Here is a 15224-nt window from a genome sequence, read left to right as displayed (position 1 = left end):
TTGCTCACCCCTTTCTTGTGTTCAAACTCAAAATCAAACTCAGTTAGGAATTCCTGCCATCTAGCTTGTTTTGAAGTCAACTTCGGTTGCGTAAAGAAGTGACAAGTAGCACTATTGTCCGTCTTCACAACAAAAAGTTGACCCCAATAAGTACTGTCTCCAGGCCCTTAAGCAATGTACTACGACAAGCATTTCTTTCTCGGACACAGTGTACCTCCTCTCCGTGTCATTCAACTTTCGACTCTCATAAGCGATGGGGTGTCCATTCTGCAGGAGTACACCACCCAATGCGTAATCAGACGCACATCGGTCTCTACTTCAAATGGTTGGGTCACATCTGCGATCCAAGAATTGGCCCCTTGACCATAGCTTGCTTTAGTTCATCGAAGGCGACTTGACATTCCAGTGTCCAATTCCACTTGTTGTCCTTCTTCAGCAAGTCAGTCAACGAGCTTACTCTTTTAGAGAATCCTTCCACGAATCACCTGTAATAATTGGCTAACCCGAGGAAGGAGTGCAAGTCGGTGACTGACCTTGGTACTTCCCAATCACGAATCGCAATGATATTTCCTTCTTCCATACTGATTCGACCACACTCAATCACATGACCCAAAAAATTGATCCACTCTTGAGTAAAGGAACACATTTCCCTCTTGACATACAGTTGGTTCTAGTTGGTTCTCCTTCAACTTCTGAAAAACCCTTTTGAGGTGGTCCTTGTGTTCTTCTAGCGTGGAGCTATAAACCACTATATCGTCCAGATAGACCACCACAAACTTGTCAAGGTATTCATGGAAGACCTGGTTCATTAGCGTACAGAACGTTGCAGGTGCATTGGTAAGAGCAAATGACATGACAAGGAACTCGAACGCCCCATACCTCGTAACGCAGGTGGTTTTGGGCTCATCCCCTTCGACAATTCTTACTTGATAATAGCCCGATCGCAAGTCTAGCTTCGAGAAATACTTTGCTCTATGAAGGCGATCAAACAGGTCTTGATTATTGGTAGCAGATATCTGTTGACCGTGATCTTGTTTAGGGCGCGGTAGTCGATGCACAACCGCATACTTCCATCCTTCTTCTTCTGGAAAAGGACTGAGCTCAATATGGAGCTTTTGGAGGCCTCACAAATCCTGCGTTCAGCAGTTTACCCAGTTGTTTCCGAAGTTCGGCCAACTCCGGCGGTGCCATACGATAAGCATTCTTCGCAGGCGGTTTTGCCCCTGGCAGCAATTCGATCTATGGTCGATCATTCTCCGTTGAGGCAAATGATTTCGGCAGGCTTCTAGCATCACATCCTTGTACTCTCTAAGACACTTAGGATGTCTTTGGGGACTGTTTCCCTTGGCTTTCGAACGGCTCCAGTGGGATAGCCATGAAGGTTGGTTCGTCACGAGCAAGGCCTTTCTTCAACTGCATAGCCGAGATCATCTTTATCCCATCAGGCTGACGAATCTCCGTTTGAACAACAGTAGGCGTTGTTCCAGTAATCACTAAACATTTGGCTAGCGGCATTGGTATGACTTGATGCTCAAGTAGAAACTTCATACCCAGTACCGCTTAACTTGACTTGAGTGCCTCCTTTCCTTTCCCTTCGCCTTCATAAGTCAGGCTATGAAAATAGATTGTAAGTGAACCGCTTACCATTCAGACTGATCTAGGAGACGGGTCGAGGTGTGGAGTTTTCTTCTTTCTTGCTTTGATATGTCCCACGGTCTTTTGAGCTAGTCTACTTTCTCTCTGCGGTTAGCTTCAGAAACTACCCCACTGAGAGGTGGAGTATAACCTTTTCGGGAGATCGATACCCTGATCTCGCTCAAGTAATAAGAAGATAAAGTGCTCAAGACTATGTAAGAAGATATGAAAAAAAAATGAATTTTGAAAGCTCTGATCTTTCATACTCTTAATTATATCCACGAAGCGGTAGGCTGAGCACCTTGATGTATAGGCCTTATGAATATGAGCGATAGCTTCCGATATGGAAAGGGGAAAGCAGGACCCACTTGAGGGTCAAGAAATAAGAAGAGAAGATAGAGTAAAGTCGAGTCCTCTAATTCTCATCCATTTCTCCAACTTCGTCTCCTCAACTGCGTAAACTGTAGGTCTCTTTCTTCTCCTCGTTCATAATGCACACCTCTTCCCTTCTCATAATAATCTTTTGAATAGTCAAGATCATCATAAAAAACCTTGTTAGTCTTGTCTCAACTTCTCCTACTCACTCGAGCCTAACTACTCTCCTTCTCTTTCTTTCATACTAAGTTGATAGTGAAAAGAGAGAAAATTACTAGTTGGGACTTCGACCTTTAATCATAGATCTCATGAAAGAGATAAGGCTACTTCTCTTTCTGCAACTGAAAGAAGAAGAATCGCGACTGCCAAAATCCCTCCCACGGGATGAAAATAATACTTTTATTTATCCACATTGATAAAAGAAAGTTCAATATTCTTTTTTTAGTGGAATAACACTCGTCCTCTTACATACTCGTTCTTCCAGTCGTCTGAACCAAGAATATCCTTGTCTTATGGAGCTTTGTCTCTGCGCAAACATTATTTTTCATAGTCGAATAAAATATCAAAAGAGAAAGAGAGAATCATTTATGAAGAAGAAATCATTCTCAAGCTCTTCTTTTTCTCTCTCTTCTCAATGAATCGAGTCTTCGAACCTGCGAAAGTGCTCAAGATTATTTAGATAGAATAATGAACTAGTAGTTTCTCAAGCTCTTATTAAAGACATAAGTCGTTTATTACCACATTCCGAAAGAGATTATGAAAGAGAAAAGATAAATGAATGAAATATTCCTAATCCATAAATCTCAGGTGAAGTGAATGACTAATCAAATGAGTTCAAAGAGAAGAAGAGGTCAATTGCAGAAAAGAATGAACTTATGAGCTGGAGATGGAAGAGCGAAGAAGATAGGAGGCCAAGCCAAGAGTCATCAAGAAGCCGTCGGATCCCAAAAAGAAAGGTCTAGATGAAAAGGAAGAAAAGGAAAAGGCCGAGTATTTTGTCCTAGTTAAGCCTAAGACCTAGGTGAATGAATCTTGAAGGGTGCCTGATTTGCCTATTAGGTAGTAGTAGTCTTGGTTTCATTGTATTCCCCATATCGAAAGGAAGTTCAGCCTAGGGTTAGGTGCTTTTTCCTTATTTAGCCCATGGAGCAGAGCATATGAGTCCTTTCATGTATCAGAGTTGCTACAGAAGATCGACTGACTCGATCCTCTGATCCTACTCTACATCACAGAGAAATAAAGCAAAAATCTTCTTTCCCACGCACCTCACGTCAGCTAAGGTTATTCTTTCTTCCCATATAGTGGGCTGACTTTGCACCTAAATGATAGAACTAAGTCATGCACAGCGGAAAAAGAATCGAATTTCTACCCTAATTGCCACAATTAACATGTAACCATAAACTAATCAAATTAGGGTTTTAAGAAATATTACCTTTGAAGCTTTCAAAAGGTTTGATATCTTCTTACCAATTCTAACCGAGACCACCACTAGTACTCAACTACTATCCTCTAGACAAAGAACCGGGTTGTGGGACCCAACTTTGGTGTAGAAAGTGATGGAGATAAAATGGGATTGTAAGGTTTTTTTTTTTCTTTTGTTGAGATGATGAAAATGATAAAAGAGGCAAAAGTTCTTCAACATTTGAAAACACCTCTATTTATAACCTAATTACATGCAAAAATGCATGCAATTCATTTGCCAAATCTCAACCCTAATGTTCCACTAACAATTAGTGGAACTTAGTGGGCTAGGTGTCTATATCTCATATAGCCACATATCCCACTAAGAGTTAGTGGGATTATCCAATAAATGTTGGATTTTCCCACTAACTTAGTCCAAGGGTAAAATGGTCATTAGATATTTCTAGTCAAAAGTCAAACTTTGACTTTTCTTAGTCAAAAGTCAAACTTTGACTTTTCTTAGTCAAAAGTCAATATTTTGACTTTTTACCATTTTGTCCGTCTTGACTAATTCCAACCTCCCGAGCATGAATCCGCATTCATTTTTCCAAAATTCAAATCACATTTGAATATAAGGCCGGTCAAAGTTTGACTTTTCAAAGTCAAAGTCAACATTTTGACTTTTTACTATTTTTGACCAATTCCATCAATTCCGAGCTTCTTAGTATGAATCCGCATTCATACTTATAGTATGTAAAACATAAAAGCTCTATTTCTAATTAGAAGACCGACGACTATATCACTATATTTGTCGGTTTCCCTTTCTTCTCCCAATTCGAACAATTCGACTTATTTCATCACACTGTTCTAAGTTTAATCCATATGAGCTAGCAGAGGAACCTAATGGACCTATAGATCATGGGCTCCAATGATTCAAGATTAACTAGCTAAACTCTTTTAAACCGAGTTAATCAACATTCGTTAACTAACGGGTCATTCCACTAAAGTCCCGTAGTTGCACTCCCCTCACTATAGATATATTTGTGTCCATTTGATAAAACCATAATCAGTAAGTTAATCCTTCACAGGTTGCTCGTAACCTTGGCTGGGTCAAAATACCGTTTTACCCCTAAGATTACATTTGCTCCTTAAGTCCCACTAATCCACTATTGAACAATTGGTTTAAGGTTCAACCTATAAACTTAATCCCTCTCGGGCCAATGAGAGGGTGGGCCCTTGTTCAAGACTTGGATTCAGTGCTTAAGAGAACAACCTATCTACTAACCCTAAAGCGGGTAGGAGTGAATTCCATCTTGTACCCTATGTTCCAGCTATCCACATGATCTTACCCTGAAATGGGAGGCTTATTGGGCCAACGCTGATGAGCTGCCCTCACCTATGCAGATCTAAGGATAATCTCGTGTGAACAGGAGTTCATAGTTAACTCAGGATTAAGACTAAGTTACCTAGGTCATCAATAATTGAGATAGTCAGTTTTAAACAGTAAACGGTGTTATAACGTAAAAATGACTAATTCATGGTTCAGTCTTATGTAAACATTTTACATAGGATGCCCCCACTTTCATGTCTCTACATGAACGATTAGGATCACCTCGTTTGTACTACAAAGTGGGCCGCATCCATAGTTTCTCTAAATAAGGCGCCCAACCTTTATTTCATATACTATAGACTATTTAGGCTATATACTCGAACTTGATCCACGTTTATGTTTACACATAAAGTTCAAGTTTAGGACAATATTTAATTTATTGGATTTAAGATTATAATATTTAATTTCTCAATAACAACTTTATTGAACAGAATATGATTTACAAACTACGAGTTTTAGGACAAAAAATTCCAACACTAAATCAGTCGAGATATTGTTACCTATCTTTAAAGGCGAAGAAATTGCAATCCTCTTTATTTAACTAACCTCCTCAAAAGAACTGGTCTCGTAAGATGCCGATGTTTATGGACCTTTGTTCTTTGACCGCCTTGATTTTAGCCTCTGAACCTCTTCAGAGGCTTAAATAATGATGGAAGGACTTCTAAATTCACATGAGGATCTAGACGGATGAAAGTAGGGAAATCCAAGTATATATATTTACAGACTAAGAGGTTCAAAGGCTAAAATCAAGGGAAATTGGGTCTTATGGGGGAATAAAATTGCATTTTTCCTTATGGAAAGGAGGAAGAACACAATAACTGTCTTTTCCCTTGATTCCACTCAAGCACTCAATCACCACAGATCATATTAGAGGGTTCGAGAGCCACGGGCAATTTCAGCCTACCCTTCCCTTGCTCAACTATTCGTTTCAGAAAGGTCTCTTTGTTAGGACATGGGTGCGCCAACAAGAGAAAAGCCTAAAATCAAAGCTCTAGATGAGTTGAACTTTCTTATACGTTGAAAAAGGTTAATGCACTCTGTTCGCACGAGATTTCCGGAGAAATTTAATTCGTGGACTTGAACTTGGAGTTAATGTTGTATTTTTGTTGATTTTGTTGCGATGCGGTTCAATCTCTAGAATTTAATCCTCTGATTCTCTCTCAACTGGATGCTTCAGCTTGATTTGGAGGAAGCGAAGCACGTGATGTTCTTGAAGTTGGAGCCTTGGAAGAAAGCTTGTATAACTTGTATCTTTAAAGAAGCTTCAATCTTCGAGGATGGTCGACTTCAGGAGTTAGGGAGTCTTCTAGCTCTTGGAAGAATTCTCTCTGGATTTTCTAGAGTCAAAATTTTCCAACCCCTACAAATGAGGAGAATTCCTCTATTTATAGAGTTCACTGGTGGACTTTATGGGTTTGAACCTGGTTGGTCCATGGACCAGACCCATGGGCTCAACCATATGGACTTAGGTTATATTTAATCTTTGGGCTCAATTAAGCTTATTTTTTTGGCTTAATTGAACTTAATCCAAGTAAATAATATTTAATTGAACTAAAATAATTAACTTAATCCAACGATTAATATGAAAACATGTGGCATTATTAGAATGACCAATTTATTTATTTTAACTCTTTAATTTGGAGCATGTGTCAATTTTAATTAGTCCCAAATTTAATTATTTGTACTTTTCATCATTAACTTAATAAATGATGTGGCAACTTGTGATTGGTCTCAAAATTTCTTATTCAACAAATGCCCCTTTTCGAGATTTATGCACGTATATGGGTGAATGAATGTCGGAAAAGATAAATTTGAAGTCAAAGTACGAGCCTTTTTTTTTTTACTCAATTCAGCATATCAAATTAATCAAACTATGAATTTAGTACGTGAATTTGATTTAAATTTAAAATAAGGGTTGGAATATGGCCAAACCTTAAAAAAAATTCAAAGTTTTATTTCCCACTTAATTTTATTTGAGGGAAAAAAATTTAATATGATGATTTTTTTTTTTAAGTAAAATTTGGAATATAACCAAAATTTTAATTTTGAAATAAGGATAAGGTTTCTACCGTACCTTAATTTATCTTGGGGATGCATAAGAATTTGGAATGACCAATTTTAATTTGAGATAAAAAAATCAGGTCCTCAATCTTAGGTAAAGTTGGATTTATGGCTTCAATTTAAATTCATGATAAAAAGGAGGTCACATATGCAAGTTAATTTAACTTGAATTTTGAAATTGAGAATATTTATATATATATATATATATATATATTTAAAAAATGTTGAAATTTTTAAATACTTTAAATATCTCAATAAAAGTTAAACTTGAGATTTATCCAAAAAAAAGAAATAATTTAAAATAAAATAAGATAATTGGATTATCTTTTCTTTGTATATATATATATTTTTTAAAAAAATCATTCCTATTCCTTTTAGGAATTGGATTTGTTTTAAAAAAAATAATTAAATATCATTCCTAATCCTTTTAAGAATTGGATTTGTTGGGCTTATAAATAGACTCATACCCTACTCACTTATACCTCATCCAACGCTTATTCCTCATCCAATCAGCAGAAAGGTATAGAAAACTTTTCTTCTCCCTTTCTCTTTTTTTCTATTTTTTTGTGTGTTTTTTTTATTATTTTTTTTTTGTTTTTGTTTTGTTTTTGTTTTGTTTTGTTTTTTTTTTGTTTTTTTTGTTTTTGCAGGAATGACTTTGTCGGCTTCTTCTAGGGACGATCGGGCTTTGCCATCAGATCTATCGCCCTAGTAGGAGAGATCGACTCTGTCATCGTGGGCTTCGATCTTCGTTTGCAGAAATGACTTTGTTGAGCTTCTTCTAGGGACGATCGAGCTTTTGCCGTCAGATCTATCGCCCTAGTAGGAGAGATCGTCGGGCTTCAATCTTCGTTTGCAGAAATGACTTTGTTGAGCTTCTTCTAGGGACGATCGGGCTTTTGCCGTCAGATCTATCGCCCTAGTAGGAGAGATCGACTCTCTCATCGTCGGGCTTCAATCTTCGTTTGCAGAAATGACTTTGTTGAGCTTCTTCTAGGGACGATCGGGCTTTTGCCGTCAGATCTATCGCCCTAGTAGTAGGAGAGATCGACTCTGTCATCGTCGGGCTTCAATCTTCATTTGCTTTTTCTTCCCCCCTTTTTTTTCTTCTTTCTTTCTTTTTTTTTTCTTTTCTTTCTTTTGTTTTTTTTTTTTTTTTTTTTTTTTTTTTTTTTTTATTATTTTTTTTTCTTTTTCTATTCTTTTTTTTTTAACTCTTCTTTTCATCATGGTGCACTTCACTGAGTATTCTGACTCGACCAAAAGGTGTTTAATTATCCTGAAGGACGTAGATCAATCTTTAGAGGAAGGGATCATTCTTCCTGTGAGAGAGGGGACATATGAGAATATTATGGACTCCAAATACCCGAGGACAATTTTATCTTTTTGCCTAAATGGTCCAAGGAACGGTTTGTAAATCCAAATTCATCTTTAAAATCTTGGTTTCTGGAGTCTTCGATTCACAACAAGCCTCCAAATGAGGATCCAGAATCAACGTTGGGTCGTCGAATTATAAACGACCCAAAAATTCGTTGGGGAAATGTGCTCAAGGTACATGGAGAATTTTACTATCTTCCTCATTATTGGGAGTGGTTAGAGCTCGTTGTTGCTAGAAATACGCGCAGTACTCAAGCGAGCCTCCCTATTTAATGCTGTGATGGCTTCCCTATATACATATGATCGCAACAGTGACATTGATCGGGCTTTCTGCGAGGCATGGTGTCCTTCAACAAACACTCTTCACACCTCAGCTGGTGAGATGTCCATCTCCTTATGGGACTTATGGATACTAGGAGGACTCCGATTAAAGGTAGATTTTATGAAGAAAGCATTCCTTGCCACCAAGACTTAATAGGATCACCTGATGTATGTCCAAGAAGTTGTGAGCATTTATTTGCAGCCTATTACCGCATTGTTTCTCAACGCATGGATCACTCTCAAATCACTGTAAGTGAATGGATCTCTTTTTGGGTTACACGATCTGAGGTAAAGTATTCGAAACCGCCTCCTCGAAAGCCTAAAAAGACTTCTCGCCCTCGCTCAACTCATAATCCAGATGGAATTCCCATCAGACGTCCTGACTGGTCTAAAGCTGAACTCAAAGTGTTCCTTGACTTAAGCGTCACTGATGATAGGGACAAAACCTATCTAGCGGCATTTCTCTCTTGTTGGCTATGTGTGTTTGTGTTCCCTGATAAGCAACTTTCCCTTCGTCCGGAGGTTTTTAAGGTTGCTAGCCTCATGGCGGAAGGCTACACATTTAGCCTTGCCGTCCCTGTTTTAGCTAATATTTATAGTGGCCTACGCCAAGTTCATGATTCTACTTCATCACTTGGTTATTCAAATGCCTGTTTTCCTCTTCACTATGTCCATGGGTGGCTTGCTCTTTACTTCAACACTCATTATAAAGCCCCTAGGAGTCTTAGGGGTCCTCGCATGGTTGAATTTTCTGGTGAAGGTGGGGCCAAATATTATACTAATCTTGAGGCTCGAACACATATCCACAAGGGAAAGTATGTGTCATGGCATGCGTGTCTTCCAACAAAGAATAAGGACGAACTCTTAACGGATGATGGAGAGTTAATTAGTTGGAATGCTTCATTTTTCATAAGCATTCGCTCTTGTTTTCTATCCTCGCAATGTGGATCCTCCACAGTTATTGAGCCTTATAGTCCTTGTCGCTTTAGCCGACAATTTGGATTTTATCAAGACGTGCCATATGACTTAGGTGAAGAAATTCCCGAAGCCAATTTTTTTAACGTACGATATTGTTGGATGATTTGTATTCGCGAGAATACACTTTCCCAAGTATATCTTCCTGTGTCTGCCCCTAATCCAGACACACATGTTACCTCTCATTATAAGGTCTGGTGGCTTGCAAAACACGGTGATTACCTCCAAGAAGGAGTACAACATTTGATAGATCGTCCTACTCCCCCTCACATCAAATCCAAAACCACAAAAAAGATTGAACATAATTTTGGTAGTGGAATCAGAAGATATGCTCCGATGAAACTGATGAACGACTTGTGGAGAAAATTGAGGGAGGGACAAAACGCTTGGTGGATAATTTGTCTCTTTCTACACGATTTAAACATCTTATTAAAGGTGGTATTGACAATGTGGGTAAGGACAACCGCTTATCGATAGCTACCAAGCATCCTTCTAAACGTATTGAGGACAGTCAAAGCAGCAATGATGATCGCCATTGGAAGAGACCCAAGAAGCCCAACAAACAGTCGATCGATGATGAAGAGTCTCCTATTCGGGTCCCTGATGCTGCACAATTCTTCGATGTCCCTTCCCCATTTTCTTTTCGTCTCCTTTTTATTTATTTATTTATTGTATTTTCTCTCCTTTACTCTTATTTCTTGTTGTTAATATTATTTTGCAGTCTTCTTTAGGTGATCACGACCTACACATCGAAGATACCCTAGAGTCGATGCCGAATCTAGAAGACTGTAACGTTGTACTTTCTTATAATGGAACTCTAAGGAACCTATAGGCGCAAATATTGTGTCTGCTTGTCCTCCTGTGATCAAGGGACCTCCTCAAAAAGTGGAAGGCACGGAGCCTATTACAGTTTCTGAGATTTCTCATTTTTGTGCTGACAGCTTAATTTCTGACCTCCGACGACAGGCTGCCATAACCTTATGGGAAAACCTACGACAGAAGATCATTCGTACCCCTTTTGAACGACTGAGTAGTCTTGAACCAGAAATGCATAAGATCTTTGATGCGATTGCGACTAGCGGCAGCGACAACCTTATTGTTTTGAGGGAGCTTGTGAATGGTTACTTCCAAGGTGTCGAGAACCATAATCAAATACATTCCTCATTTCTACTCCAATCAACTAAGGATGTTCAGCTAACGGAGGCAAAAGGTTTTGTGAAGACTCTGCGAGTTGATGAGAATCGTATATTGGCAGAGACCAACACTGCTAAACGTCGTCTTACACGACTGTCCGCCAAGGAGGCTAAACTAGAGGCAAAACTAAAGATGGTGCGGGCTGAGTCTGCTAAACTTTCTGGAATAATTTTTAAGAACGACCTGGAGCTGAAGCAGAAGCAACATGAGATTTCGAAGACTTGTGAGGAAATTGACTCGAATCGATGTCCCGATCGAGATATTGATGCTAAAATGCTATCAACACTTCGTGAATCTTTAGAAAGCACACTAGAGGAGCTGAAGAACTTTAAATGGACTCCATGATTCTCTGCTTTCTCTTATTTATCTACTTATGTATTATTTTATTTATTATTATTTTTTTTTTTGCTAGAAGTTTATAATAATAAAAAAAATTATTCTTTCATTGTTCCACTCCTCATCATATTTTTTAAAATGTAATTTGTCTTTCTTCCTTTTTTTTTATTGGACTGAACTTAAAGTTTCCTTCAAGCTGCCTACGTACCCTTTATAATATAGGGATCAAGTCATAACGTAGTTTTTTTTTTTTGCTGGACTGGGCTTAAGGTTTTCCTTAAGCTGCCTACGTACCCTTTATAATATAGGAATCAAGTCATAACGTAGTTCAACTTTTTTTTTTTTTTTTACCTAACAAAATTAAGCATAAATTTTTTTAAGAAATTTACCATTGATTGGGCCAATTCGTAGTTGTCTTGATCAACGATCTTGTATGCGCCATTTGTATAAACTTCTTTAACAATGTAGGGTCCATCCCATTTAGGTGTGAACTTATTTCCTGTATGCCTTGTTGTGATGATCGGTCTCCTTACGGCAAGTACTAGATCACCGACTTGAAAGGAGCGAGGTTTAACGTGTTTATCAAAAGCTTTGGACATTCTCGCTTGATAACATTCCAATGCTTGCTGAGCCTCTAATCGCTTTTCGTCAAGTGCTTCTAATTCTTGAAGACGTAACTTCACATTATCTTCGGTAGTCAATCCCTCTTGTACTGCCATTCTTAGTGACGGAATTTCCCTTTCGAGAGGAAGGACATCCTCCACACCGTAAACAAGCGAATATGGTGTAACCCCTGTAGGGGTGCGATGAGTCGTCCGATAAGCCCATAATGCCTCGCCGATCTTTTCTTGCCAATCCCTCTTTGACTTGGAGACGATTTTCTTTAAAAGATTACACAATGTTTTGTTGAATGCTTCTGCTAGTCCATTCGCAGCTGCGTTGTACATGGATGACTTATATTGCTTGAATTTGAATTTTTCACATAACTTGTCCATCATACTATTGGAGAATTGCTTTCCATTATCCGTCACGATTCTATGTGGAATACCGTATCGATAGATGATGTGTGTTCGAATAAAGTCACGTTCTCCTTCTTGGCTTCTCTCAAGGAAATGGCCTCAGCCCATCTTGAAAAATAGTTGTTGCTGCTAGGATATAAGAATGTCCTGCTGATGATTTTGGTGTAATGGGGCCAACCAGATCGAGTCCCCAAGCCTCAAAAGGCCAAGAAGCCACAGTTGGATGAAGAGGTTCTGGAGGTTGGTGTATGAAGTTTGCATGGTATTGACAAGGCTCACACTTCTTCACATAGTCTATTGAATCTTGGATCATCTTAGGCCAGTAGTAGCCCATTCTTCTTAGCTGGAATTGAAGCTTTGATCCCGATTGATGTGCTCCACAAACACCTGCATGTACTTCCTTTAGAGCTTTTACCGAATCTTCCTTTCCGAGACATCGAAGGAAGAGCCCTTCAAGAGAACGGCGATATAAAGTTCCCTTGTAATAAATGAAGTGTGCTGCCCTTCTTCGTATCTCAATTTTATGACGAGAATCCTTTGGAAGCTTTCCATGTTCAAGATACTCTATGATGGGTTGACGCCAATCTTCTTCATCAATCAAATAGGATGTTGCCATGTTCACTTCCTGACATTCAGGCCTAACTGGGGGTATAATCCATCGTTGACAAAATGTTCAAAGTTACATCATCTGGCATGGTCAAGGTCGTGGCTAAATTTGTCAATGCATCCGCTCTCTTATTTTCTACTCTAGGGACATGTTCTAACATCACATTATTGAACTTTTCCATCAATTGTCGAGCATAAGCAAAATATGGCTTCAAGTCTTCATGTTTCACGTCATATTGAAGCGAGAGTTGACTGATTATCAATTTTGAATCACCATAGACCTCTATGAATGACACTCCGATTTCTAATGCTATTTGAAGGCCAATTATCAAAGCCTGATATTCAGCCACATTGTTTGAACACAATTCGGAAAGTGCAAAGCTATAAGGCAACATATGCTTCTCAGGAGCAATGAGGACAATGCCTGCCCCCGCACCACTTCTTCGAGCTGCACCATCGAAGTACATAGTCCAAGGTTCCATAACTTCTGTGAAGAAACCTCATCGTCGTAGGATCACATAACTTCCAATCCGAAGGAATTGGGTGGTCTTGCTAAAAGTCTGCTAGCGCTTGTCCTTTTTATCGCCTTTTGGGGAATATAGACAATGTCATTTGTTGGAGTAGAACCGCCCATTTGGCTAAGCGTCCAGAGATGATTGGCCTGGATAGAACATACTTTATAGGGTCTGCTTTTGCCACTAGATGAACCGTGAAGGCCTGCATGTAATGCCTCAACTTATCAATGGCAAAGAAAAGTGCAAGACACATCTTTTCGATAGGAGAATAGTTAACTTCAGCCCCAATTAATGTTCTGCTTAGATAGTAGAGAGAACGCTCCTTTCCCTTTACCTCTTCTTGTGCCAGTAATGCTCCTAAGGACCTTTCTTGTGCAGCAATGTACAATATTAGTGGTTTGTCAGGTACTGGAGCTCCCAGCACTGGGGGAGTAAGCAAGTATTTCTTTATGCTATCAAAAGCGTTCTGACAAGCTTCATCCCACACAAAATTTTCTCCTTTTCTCATCAACTTTTGAAAAGGTTGACACCGACCGGCCAAGTTAGAGATGAACCTTCGGATGTAAGCCAATCGTCCTTGGAGACTTCTTAGGTCATGCAAACTTTTAGGTCTTGACATCTTCTGAATGGCATCAATCTTGGACTGGTCTATTTCGATCCCTCGATGCCTTACAATGAAGCCAAGAAATTTTCCTGAAGTTACACCAAACGCACACTTGAGAGGGTTCATCCTTAGCTGATATTTTCGCAAGCGATCAAACACGACTTTTAGATCCTTCAAATGGTCTTGTCGTCTCTTTGTTTTGACTACAAGATCATCAACATAACATTCAACATACCTGTGCAACATATCATCAAACACTTTCTGCATGGCACGTTGATAAGTAGCGCCGCATTTTTCAATCCAAAGGGCATCACCTTGTAACAGTATATTCCCTTTGGAGTTCTGAAAGCTGTCATTTCTTCATCTGAGAGGGCCATCCGTATTTGATTATATCCAGACGACCCATCCATAAACGACAACGCCTCGTGTCCAGTAGTTGCATCAACCATGATTTCGGTGATGGGCAAGGGAAAATCATCTTTAGGGCATGCATTATTCAGATCGCGAAAGTCTACACAAACGCGAAGTTGTCCATTTTTTTTCTAACAGGGACAATGTTTGCTATCCACGTTGGATATTTGACCTCGCGAATGAATCCTGCTTCGATCAACTTGTTGACTTCCACCTCGATTTGAGGGATAAGCTCCGGTCGAAAACGTCGTTGTGCTTGTTTAATCGGTCGATATCCGGTTTAATTGCAAGATGATGGACTGCTACTTTTGGGTCAAGTCCTGGCATCTCCTTGTACGACCACGCAAAGATGTCCCTGTATTCGGTGAGCAAACTCATATATTTATCCACCTCTTCGTTAGAGAGGGACGCACTAATGAAAGTCGGACGTGGTTCCTCTATTGTACCAAGGTTCACCTCTTTTAGCTCGTCTACAGTAGATTGACCACCATCCTCTAAACTTTGTGGGGCATTTTCTGCGTCTTCTTCATGAGTTCCAGTCTCTGATTCCTCAATAATGGTGATGTGATGACATGAAGTTTCACCTTCCCCTTGTTCCGACCCTTCTTTTTCAGGATTCGTTAGTATAACATCATGTCTTTTTACCTTTAACGAACCTTGACTTGTATTGAGAGTAACAAAAGTTTTTCTTTTCATGCGAGAAGGAACGTTGCTATGAATTTCTCCATTTTCCTTTGTCTCGCAAGGAAACTTCTTACTACGATAATTCTCGACATCTGTATGCTTAATTCGACGCCAAACTTTCACACGAGACATTGGTTCCTTCTTCTTTGTATCTATGTTGGAATCAATGTTGTCGTGTGATCCTTTATCCCGAGATGATTAAAAATCGGAGCACGGGGTGCTTGTACATTTTTCTTTTTAGACACACCTAGCCTTTCAAAGGCTGATGGTCTTGTAGTTGTCAAGGCATGGCATGTGCTTTCTTCCTTTATGGGAGTCGT

Source organism: Cucumis sativus, chromosome 1 (genome assembly GCF_000004075.3).
Source record: "Cucumis sativus cultivar 9930 chromosome 1, Cucumber_9930_V3, whole genome shotgun sequence".
In the NCBI taxonomy this organism is placed as follows: domain Eukaryota; kingdom Viridiplantae; phylum Streptophyta; class Magnoliopsida; order Cucurbitales; family Cucurbitaceae; genus Cucumis; species Cucumis sativus.
The sequence above is the reverse complement of the archived record's forward strand: the minus strand, read 5'-3'. Positions refer to the sequence as shown.